The 12,421-nt window shown below is 34.4% G+C and overlaps 1 pseudogene; it reads left to right on the top strand.

The window, feature by feature from the left end:
- Nucleotides 1-11,226, top strand: part of LOC149225232 (protein disulfide isomerase-like 1-4 pseudogene) — a 35,507-nt pseudogene extending 24,281 nt beyond the window's left edge.
- Nucleotides 11,227-12,421: the final 1,195 nt, after the last annotated feature.

Here is a 12,421-nt window from a genome sequence, read left to right as displayed (position 1 = left end):
AAAGATGGTGAACATTGGTATTGCACCAAGAGTGCTGCAACTGCCAAAGGCTCTTCAAATTTACTTATCAACCCAGGTGACAATGCTATATACACAGTAGATGCATCATTCTACTCATGCCACCCTCAGCTGTGTCACTTGATCATTAGGGTTCCAGACCATTCCTCTACTGAACTGAAAGGAGACTAACTACTAAAAGCATAATGCAAAGGCTAGTCGTAGTGCAAAGAAAGTAAATGCTTTTCAACTCAAAAACGAATGTTGTCAACTTGTAACTATTATAAAAGAAGACAAGGCTTATGCTAATCTACAGAAAGGAAACTATTCTAACTTTCAATCAATCATCTAGCTACCAAAGTTCCTTGAAAACGAAACTTTATCCTACCAATTCATAATTCAAGAATGCGTGCATTGGCTATCTAATTCACACTTGCACAGCAAATAAATTCCTAATTTCTAAATTCAAAATGAAAGAACTAATGCTATTTGATCTTGCAGGAAAGGAAAAGGAATGAGGGGACTAGTCTAAGTGGTACTTCTGGTCATGGAACCCAAGCTGAGGGGTCAAACTACTCCTAAACTAAGCTAGCTTATCATTGTAGGTGAAAACATGTTGTTAAAGGTGTGCTACAAGATGTTGTTACAAGATTCCTGTACTACTATAGGATGTCTTGAAATGTTATAGGAAGTTGGTTGAGAGGGTTTGGAGGTTAAGAATGATGAGATTAAGTGTTTGAAGGATGTATGAAAGTTGGGGGAAGTGTAGGGAAGGTGATCAACACCCTTAGCCAAGACCACCACTTCAAGAAGGCCAGATTTGGGCTAAGATGGCTGCTCATAGTGACCAAAAAACAGAGATCTAGAACATGGGTTGGAATGCATCAAAAGAAGGTGGAGAAGACCTAAATGGAGTTGGTGAAAGGGGTCCTTGCCTACAGATCCAACAACCCTGCAACAACACATGCACTTGTTCCTCTTTTCATTTGCAAAATATTACAAGTAAATGTGGAAAAGATGAATTGAATTTGGAAAAAGCTATCTAACTAATGCTAAGCACTTGATCTATGAAATGAACTACCTTCTAAGCTACAAAAATCACATGAGAAGCAAAATACCAAATGTAAATCTTTCCAAGAAATCATAAACAAACTATCTCACTAATGCCAAAACTTGATCTATGCAATAAACAAGAAATCACACTTTGTTTTTCAGTTGTGATGGTGGGGTCCTCTAATCATGTTCCCATGAGGGAGATGAGATAGGGATCATTGTCACAAAATTTTTGAGGAATTATAATCTACTAAACTACAACAACTAATCAACCTTCTAATCTAAAGGAAACATGAATAAGCAACAACTAATCAATATTCTAAGCTAAAAGAAACATGAATAAACTTCTTCAACTACTCAACATTCTAGGCCAACAAAAATGTAGATACATGAGAGGAACTTAGGCTGCTAGGGTTGGGCCCTAACCCAAGAGCTTCAACCCTTTGAATTAACTCAATGTAAGATCAAAACAAAACTTCTCATTATCATTCCAAAAAATTCAAATACATCATCAAAAGTCAAAAGTGTTTTAGCTCAATGGCCTCTTGGCAATAATAAAAATTTGAATCCTAATGAGTTCCTTAGCCTGTTTATTTATACAAAAATGGGGCTACCAACAACTCCATAAAAATAGGGATATTTGACTCCCTAACTCGAGAATAGGTGAATCTAGCTCTTCTTTGACTTGCACTGGCTCAACTACCAATGAACTCGACCTGCTTGGCTGCCAATGACACTGAGTTGATGAGATATAGAGTGGGGATCTTCGAATGATTGGAAGATTTAAGGAGGTGGACAACCTCCTAGAATCTCTCTTGCTTGTCTACTCTAAGTTCTTGCACTCAAATCAACTCAAAATTGCTCTAATTCCTGCATTTAACACACATTAGGCCACATGACATAGCAACACATCTTTACTCCTCACACTAAGCATAATATAACAAATTTTGTAGATAAATGTGAGAAAAATATAATTTAATAAGTTGGAGGATGGCATTGTGACCCATTTAATATACCTATTGATGAGCCTCATCACCAAGTGTACAATCAAATGTATCATAATATCAAAGAATGATTTGGAGGGGGGGGGGAGATATTTTTTAGGTAAGCACACCGTCTCCATGATATCATCTTCTAATTTTTCAAGATTTGTTGGATCCATGACTTTTGTAAAAAAATTCCTATAAATAAAGCAAAGCCTATAAATGGTGTTTTTCATAGATTTTGGTAACATATGGCACATTTCTATTGGAAGGAGTAGTTGCATGAGAACATGGAAATCATGTGCTTTCATACTATGAAGCTTAAGCTCTTCCATGGACGTATGATTTCTAGGATTTGAGCTATAACCATCAGGGACTTTTAATGCGAATAAAACAACACAAAGTATCTTTTTCTCTTTTTTTGAAAGAGTGTGTGGTGCAGGTGGAAGAAATATTATTTTGCCCTGATCTTGTGGCCATAGTGACCTCCTTATATCAAAATGTTGTAAGTCATCACAAGAATTTTCCCATCCTTTGATTTTTCCTTTTATATCGATAAGGGTTCCAAAAATACTTTCACATACATGTTTCTATGTGTTACATCTAAAATGTGATACATTAGGAGTTTCTACATCCAACCATATAACAATGAATTCATGATAATATGGAAGAAAAATTAAATCATGAATTCAAATAATACATATAAACATAATGAAACCCTTCCAGCATCACATAATTAATAATTAACTAGAGTTAATGTGTGTACATATCTCCTAATATGAAAAATTGCATAAAATTGACCTTTTCTTCCACACGATAGTGTTCAAATTTTCACCTTTCTTTTTTCAAGTTTTTATTTTACTTTCACTCTTCCCTGAGTTCTCTTCTTTTACTATTAATATATGACAATTTTACAATTTTAGGTGCAATGTAATGATCAACCTTCCCATTAAATTGTCCTTTTGAGAACGATACTTATGATTTATTGGAAAATATTCCCTATGTCTCATGTACATACTTCCTACTATATTTAATATACTCTGAATCTATGTTCCTTCCACATACAGGACATGCATAAAACCCTTTAGTAATGCAACCAACCATATTTTCATAAGCTAGAATGTCATGGATTACACACATCAATATAACCTTCATATTAAAAAATGACATTCAATGAGTATCATATGCCGTGACTCTTTCATCCCACATTGCCTTTAGTTCATCAACCAAAGATTTTAGAAATACATCTGTCATTTCCCGGTTTCTTGGGACCATATATTGAGAATGGTAATATACAAAAGTTCTTTTTTGTGCATAACCATGGTGCTAGGTTATATGTGATTAGTACTACTAGATAAACACTATATGCACTACTCAAGTTTCCAAAAGGATTAAATCCATCCATTACCATTGCAAGTAGCACATTTCAAGGATCACTGGAAAAATTAGGCCATTTAGAATCTATAGTTTTCCATGCTGGGATACCAATTAGGTGGCACATTATTCCATCATCACTTGGATTCTCATGATGCCACCTCATTTTCTATGTGATGTGTGTAGAGCTATAACATTTATAAAAAAAACAACAAAATGTTTATAATATATGCATTACAATACTTAAGAAGAGTAAAGAAGTTTATTTGTGAGTATTTGATAGTGCATGAATGTGCTTGCTATAATGGAATTAAAAGAGTTCAAAATCATTGCTATACATTCTCTTTAACCTTGGTACTATAGGGAAATACCACTACAACAAAACTCTGTGATTAACATCCCTTTTTGCATCTAGAGAACATTTTTGGTTCTATTTGCATCCATTTATCAAATATGGTGCAAAATTTGAAGCAAAATTTGAAGCAAAATTTGCACCAGTTTTTGCACCAAGCCTTGCACCCAATTTAGCACCAGGTGTGGCACCAGGCCTTGCATGATGTTTTGCACCAAATTTTGCCCCAATCCCTGCACCATCCTTTGCACTAGGTTTTGTGTCAAGTTTGGCACCTAAATTTTGTTTCTCCTAATTTTGCATCCTCTATTGCATCCAATTTTTGTTCCTACATGAGCATCATTTTTTGCATCAATTTTTGCATCCCCTTTTGCACCAAGTTTCGTGTCAAGGTTTCTGTCTAGTCTTGAATCTACTTCTTTTGCATCCAATTTTGCATCTTGTTATTGTGTCCACTATTGCATCCACTTTTGTTGTGCCACAATTTGCACCTAGTTTGGAACCTACCTTTGAACCCACTTTTTCTTCTAATTTTGCATCCTCATTTGCATCTATGTTTGCATCAAAATTTGCATCTATTTTTTCATCCCTTTTTTTATCCACTTTTGTGTCAAGTTTTGCATCGGGTTTTAAGTCTCATTTTTCATCTAATTTTGCATAAACTTCTATTGCATCCGCTTTTTCATCCAATGTTTCACCCATTTTTACATCTACTTTTGTATCCCTTTTTGCATTTTTTTTTGCATCAAAGTTTGCTTCTTTTTTTGCATCTATCATTGCATCCACTTTTATTCTGCCATAATGTGTGTCATGTTTTGTACCTACTCTTGAAGTTGTGTTTTCTTCTACTTTTGCATCAACGTTTGCATCCAAATTTGCATCAAATATTACCTCTTTTTGCATCCACTTTTGTGTCGGGTTTATGCATGGGGTTTTGTATCTTGTTTTGTATCCACTTTTTCATCTACTTTTGTTGCATTCATTTTTGCATCCAATTTGTTGTCCATTGTTGCACCCACGTTTGCGTCCACTTTTGCATCCCTTCTTGCATCTTGTTTTGCATCCAAGTTTGCATCTTCATTTGTTTCTTTTGTTGTATCCACTTTTGCATCCATATTTGTTGAGCCACAATTTCTTCCATGTTTTGCATATATCATTGCACCCACATTTTATTCCACTTTTGCATCCACATTTGAATCCTCTTTTCTGTCCAAGTTTTCATCGAATATTGTGTATGTTTTTGTGTCCCCTTTTGCATTGAATTTTACATCATGTTTTGCATCTCATTTTGCACCTACTTTTGCATCTACTTTTGTTACATACAATTTTGCATCTAATTTTGTGTCCACTATTTCACCTATGCTTGTGTCCATTAATTTTACATCTTATTTTGCATCCAATTTTGCATCCTTTTAGCATCCAATTTTGTGTCCATTGTTGCATCCACTTTTGTTTCACCACAGTTTGTGCCAAGCTTTGCATCTATTATTGCACCCATATTTAATTCCACTTTTGAATCTACATTTGCATCCAAGTTTGCATGATTATTTCATTTTTTTTTTCTTCTCATGGTCAATTTTACCATTTCTTCACATAACATAATGGTCATAGGTGTATCCCCACTAGGAGGATTCCCTACATTTACCCCTTGTGGAGGTGCAATATTTGCAACAATCATGATTTGGTATTGTTGCTAAGGTGGGAAAGGATTGTTCAACAAAATAGGTTGTGTGGCGAGATTTCACTAAGTATTGTTCTCATTGACCTCGTCCAAATGTGGACAATGATGTTTTATATGGACCCTAACATAAATCTTACATGGGAACTTTAGCTTTCACTCTTTCTTTCCCCCGACATTGGCGTTTGGAGCTTACGGTTCTTTCTTCTCATTCAAAATAGTTTTCTTATTCTTCTTCTTTTTACCACCCGGTTATTGTGGTCTACCTAGTCCTGTGGACAGAACCAAGTTAATGGTGGTTGTTTGGGCATAATTTTTATTTGTATTGGTTGTAGGTGTAGTCAACGGAGGAATATGAGAAATAACTAACTAGTTTAACCTCCCAACCAACTGAATATAACCCATTATTCAAAATTATAAGAGTTTGGTTGTTCCATTGTGATTATCTCTTTACTAATGCCTTGCGCATAGCATGGATATGGAGGAAGTCCCAAACAATCTTCAATTTGATTCAAGTGTTTCTTTAGGTTCTTCATGGAAAGTTGTAACTCATCAAACACGAGGAGAAATTCCTCCTTGGCCTCATTGTGATCCAACAATACAGTACCCAATAGAATTTTCAAATGCAAGTAGATATCAACAATATATATGTATTAGTAGTATATTCATCTAGTGTGTGTTGTGTTAAGAACCCAGTATGCTACCTATCTAGCCACTTCGATATCTATCAAACATATGTGCTTTCCTACAATGTCATGTTTCACTGCGATTATTTTTTCACGAATATTCAGTGAGTGTGGATGCAATACAAAGGTGTTGAAGTTTAAACTTTCTACTGGGCTCAAAAGCCTCGATTTATGTAGTGGGCCACTCCACGTAGGCTTTGAGTGCATCGACAATGCATTGTAATCTTGAATCAATGATAACAGAAACTTACTAAAATATGAATGTTTGCTTAAGAGATGTAAGTGAAGGGTAGCGGAAGCCAAGGAGGAGAGGAACTTGGGAGATGAGGGATTTTCTCAAGGATGGATTTAGAGAAGAACTTAAAGGTGAAGGATTGTTCCTTACTTGAAAATATATATCCAAAGCGAAGGAGAAACCTAGCCAAACCTGGCTATAATAGTCTAAGTGAGGGGTTTAAAGTTGACATGACAAAAAAGAAAAGCGAAAACAATGTAACTGATGCATGGGGGATGCACTGGGAGAGAACAATAGAAATAAAGGAAACAACAAAGGGTAGCAAATTATCCACTTTACAGAGTTAATGTAGTATCCCTAGACAAAACCTCCTATGGAATTATTATAGTTGACCAATAATAGCCCTTGAATGCTAATAATTGAATACATTACAAGGCTTTGTAGCTTGAATTAACATATGCCTTGTGCAAATTATAACTAGTTCTTGGAGCAACTGGAAACACCTACAGATTATGAGTGTTCTACAAAGGCTTGTAGGTTGATAATGAACCCAATGATGGCTCTAGAAATACATACCCCAATAACATAACTAATATCAATTTCAACTCAGTTGCAACCATTAAACCAATACTAGTTCCAGAGGGGCCATAAATCAAATTGGAGTGATGTCAAACGATCCTCCAAGCAACTTCATGATGGCTTGTTAATGACATTAGGGAGGGTGCATGGCCACATCCTCATATGTGAGTGCTTGATGGGATGATGGCCATGCACTCTTTGACTTGGCATGTATTAGTCATTCCATCGAGGGGAGATTCATATTTGTAAGTATGACATTTCAAAACTTTAAATTAAAATTTAGTTAATAAACATATAATAACCTAATACTTACAATAAAATCTTTTTCTAAGCATATGCACACTCCCTCTTTATGTATACTTTATTCTATGTATATTTCATTAAAAAATTAAATAAAAATATTAATAAAACATGTCTGAAAATTTCCCTTTACATGTATGTAGTTATATGTATTATAAGGATTATAATAAAATTAATAATACGAAGTTATATAGATAGAGATGTGAAATTTATATATAATACAAATAGTATTATAAAGAACAAGCATATGTCCATCTTGATTACGAATCTATTATGTATCGAGAGGGATCATATCTTTCGATATTTTCTCAATTTTTTCACTGAAAATGAGTTTGCATCTCAAGGGATTTGATCCCTCTTGGAATTTGATAAAACCAACAAATATATATCTTAATTCCAAATCTATCAAGTGTCGAGAGGGATCAAATCCCTCAAGGTGCAAATGTTTTCTTAAGTTTTGCACTCAAAAGGAGGTTTACATCACTAGAAGTTCAATCCTTCTCTATGCTTGGTAGAATAAGAGTAAAGATAAATATTTTAATCAATACAATCTCCTTTCATATTTTACAAATATAGAATAACCTAAATTAATATTAATTTTACCATACTCTACTATAATTTAGAAAAATAGAATATATACATAAATTAATATAGATTTTTGTATTTTAGAGAATGAGAATGTACCTTCAACTTCAATTAATCTAAGAATGAAAAATCATCCCAATATTGAAATTAAATATTAATATAATCCAGAATATTTTTTAAGAGAATGACTTCTTCACATTAATCACAATAATATTTTTGGGGTCAATTCCAAATTCATCATCATGACATAGATGGAGTAAATAAATAATGCAAAAATGTTTGAATTCAAGAAAAATCAAATAAAAATGAAAGTCAACCTTAATGAATCAAAAACCAATAAAATAAAATAAAATTATTTAAACATATAAAAACATAAAAATAATAAAAAAAACTACATAAGGAAAAATATAAATATTTATAAAGATGAATATATTAAAAATATATTATTAGAGGTTATTATTAAAAGCAAGAACATTCCTTTTTAATTTGAATGAATAAGTTATGAAAAGCCCTATAAATAAGGAAAAATAATGGGGTTAATGGTATTAAATTAGATATTATATATACAAGAAGTAAAAATAAAAGTTAACTTTAATTAGTAAAAAAAACTAATAAAAGAATAAATTATCTAAAAAGTAAAAAGAGAAGTTGACTTTAATTAGTAAAAAAACTAATAAGAGAATACATTATCTAAACAAATAAAAAGAATAAATATATATATTTTTTATAAATATAAATATAATAAATTATTAGAAACCATTATTAAAAAAACATTTTTTAAATTAAATGAAAAGAAGGTTTAAATAAGGCTAAATTGTGGGGCTAATATATAACTAAATTTGAAATAAAATGGTTTTAAATGAGATATTATGTATTAAAAATAGAAAAAACTATTTTTTTGAATTAAATAATTAATAATTAAATTTTCTCCTCTTTTTTCCCTCATTTATTTATTTATTTTTGAATTTCTTTAGATTATGGTTTTTTCATCATTTGTTAAATTTCTTTCCTACTCTCCTTTTTCCCTCCTTAGATATCTATAGACTCTGTCAATATATCTGGGTTTTTATTTTTGTGGAATGCATATATCCATTTGCTACATCTAGTTCGCTCATACAAATGCTCATACATGGCTTGATAGATCCAGTTTATTAATACAGATATTTGCTAGAAGGGTTTGCTAGATCAAGTTCACATATACAGGTGTTTGCTAGATCTAGTTTTGCTAATACAAGGGTTTGCTAGATCCAGTTCATTGATACAAAGGTTTTCTATATCTAATTCGAAGATCAAGTGATTTTTATAGCTAATTCAGTGACATAGGGGCTTTAGATAGATGATTTTTATTGTTCTGGAATGCATATATCCATATCTAACACAAGGGTTTTAGATAGAGGATTTTTATTATTATGGAATGCATATATCCATAGCTAGATCTATTTCCCTAATACACAAGTTTCGATAATGTAGGTACACCAACAATACTACCTGGGTTTTGATAAAAAGATTTTATTGTTGTGAGATTCATATATCCATAGCTAGATCTACGACTTTGATGTACGAGCTTTGTTAATGCATGTTTAACAATGATAAGAGCTCCATAACTCAGAAGCAAAAGAAGCATTAAGGTTTGAGCACCAAGTTTTATACACTTACTCCAGTTTTTATTGTTGTGAAATGTATATGTCCATAATAGTTATAGTTCAATGAAACTGCTTAACCCATTCACTATATAATATAGAATCATCGTAGCTATATTGAATGGCTAGATATCTTTTATTGTAACTATCACCATGGTATATAGTAATCTATATCATTTTGACCTAATAACTAATACAAGTGTTTTAATATTGCAGGTTGATGTAGGAGCATCTAGACCGGGCCAGCAATGTGACGGGGTGGTCACATGTTGTGGCTAATGCAAGATTGGAGGAAGACTTAGTTGTTAAATTTGTATTGATTTCAATAAGGGTAAGTAGTTAAGAGTGGTCTAATTAGGAATAAATGGCAAGTGATCATCCCTACGTGGAGATCAAGCCAAGTGGTCTAGTTTGTTTAGATGAAGATAAGATTGAATTATAACTATATAACTAATTCCTTCATGTGTGGAAAGAAGTAGTTAGCTATGACATATGTATAACTTCTTTTTTTGGGGGGATTTGCTGGAGGGGAGAGGCAGCAGGGGAGAGATAGATCGAATGGGGGGAGGTCTGATAGATAGAGAGGGCCAGAGCAGAGCACACCTTTCCTTGTATGATCATGCTGTTGAGGTGACAGTAATATGCTAATAAAGGTTCTGCATATTATATCTATAATAGTTTTCTGCTTCTATGACTTGATCTTCCCATGGTCAATTGGATAAGTGTGTAAATGTCTGCTTTGAAATCTCTGTGTGATTTATGTGATGATCAGTAAATGATTAATGAATATATGAAATGTTTCTTAGAAATTCGTGTGCAATCCCTGTAATACGAAATGGCAATGTTTGAATGCACAAATTGTGATCGCTGAATGGGTTTCTCCTGATAGTTAATGGCATAGGAATTACGAGGTTCATGTAGAAGGGTTTGAATACCTTTCTAGCACAGAAATCGTTGTGATTGATATGAATGAAGTTTTGTATGTTGTATTAGAGGAACCTGTCATAGGTTAAATCCAAAGTTGGTAATAAATTGTTAATGTCACTACAATCGCCATGGGAAGTCTCTGCGTGGTGTTTGTTAATTTCCAGTTCACGGAAGTCACCTTCTGGGCGTAAATGAACCAATACTTCTGTTGATTAGGGTCTCGCTCAGAGATCTGGAGACCTTACCTGAAAGGTGGAAAAATGAAATTGGACCAAAGGCATCTGATCTCATCACAACTGAGGATACAGAAAATCTATTGGACTCGGGGACCACAGCTGCTGTTGGTTTGTTTGACTCATTAGAGGGCACTGAAAATAGGAAGTTGAAGCCACGTCCAGGCAAGAAGATGACGTGTTCTTTTGTCAAATAGTTAGTGAATGCGTAGCCGCTGTTCTTGGCATTAACACAAAGACAAAGAGGGTAGCATTGGTGTTATTGAAGAAGGCGCCTGGAAAAATATCCCATTTTGAGGGAAAATTCGAGAAAGCTGTCGTAACTGAGTTTGCCTTTGCAAACAAGCTCCCATTAGTGACAACTTTCACCAGGGAAGGTGCTAATACGATAGTTGATAGTTCTATAAAGAACCAAACCCTGCTCTTTGTAACTGCCAAGGATTATGAAGAGGTCATTCCATCATTTCAAGACACTGCAAAAGCATTTGAGGGAAAAATCCTTTTGGTGCAGGTTGATTCTGACAATGCTGATGTTGGGAAACCAGGTATGGAATGCTTTGGCTTAAGTGGAGATGAACCAAAGATAGACTCAAGCCTTTCTTAAAGTCCCAACCTGTGTCGGCAAAGAATGATGGAAACATAAAATTTATTGGCCATTAAGGAGTATTTAAATCCTGATAAGGTCCACCGGTTGTGCAGCCATAAGGTTGCATCATTTTTGGTATCAGAGCGGGAAAATATTTCCTGCGGAAAGGAGTTTTTGTGTGTTGAGAAAGAAGAGTGTGAGCAGCCAAGGTGACAGAGCTAGTAATTAGAAAAACTGGCAGGACAAAAAGACAAAACAAGCATGTTTTGTGTGCAAGGATGGGGAGAAAGCAGGTCTTGGAAAAAGACAAAAGTTGACAGTAGCAAGGAGGTAAGATAGCAAAGATGGGATGTGATTAATACCCCCAAGGAAAATTTTCACAGGGCAAATGGCCAAGGACAATAAAAGTAAAAAATAACAGAAATGAAAGATAGCAGAGAGAGCTGAGAATTTCATTCTCAAGGGAGAGGGAGAGCTTGCAGAAGCCTAGGAGGAGTAAAGATGTTTGGCAAGAGAAGGTTCTAGATAGAGGACCATGCTTACGAAAAGACTGAGTGTGGAGAGCTTAGTGAGGTAAGATTGCAGTGAGGAGGACTTGCTGTTGCGGAGGCTTGTTGTAGTGGAGTGAGGAGCTCATGAAGAGAAGATGAAGACAAAGATGATGGAAGGTCATTGCAGAGGTTCTCAAGAAAGCCACTATAGAGGGAAGGATGCCAAGACAAAAGGCATGAAGAGGATGAGTCAAGAGGAGCTTGACAAGCAACTTGCTGACATGAAAGCAAGATTGGAGATATTGACAGAGCTGCTACAAGACCTAGAAGACCAGAAAAGAGGATGGACCTTTCCACTAAAAGGAAAGAAGGTGATTTGGCACTCATTACAGATGAGGTGGAAGCAAAAGGAGATTGCCTTATGGACAAAGGAACTCAAATTCTTTGAGTCAAGGATAAGAATTGAAGATGCCACAGGCAAAATTGTTCAGAGGAAAATGCTTGAAGAAGCAGGAGAAGCAGATGAAGTTATCTGCAAGCCAGAGGAAGGAATATCTCTAGATGATGATGAGGAAGAGGTGAGATTGTATGAGGGTCTCAAAAGTTCAGAAGAGAACTTGCATCAACATACTGAAATGTTGACAGGAAGACTAGAAGGAAGCTCAAGGAGATATACTGAAATGTTGACAGGAAGACTAGAAGGAAATTCAGAGAAACAGGTT

The sequence above is a fragment of the Pinus tabuliformis genome, chromosome J (assembly GCF_031772625.1).
Source record: "Pinus tabuliformis cultivar Carrire ecotype Pingquan chromosome J, CPIR1, whole genome shotgun sequence".
In the NCBI taxonomy this organism is placed as follows: domain Eukaryota; kingdom Viridiplantae; phylum Streptophyta; class Pinopsida; order Pinales; family Pinaceae; genus Pinus; species Pinus tabuliformis.
This window is presented reverse-complemented; position numbering and strand designations above follow the sequence as displayed.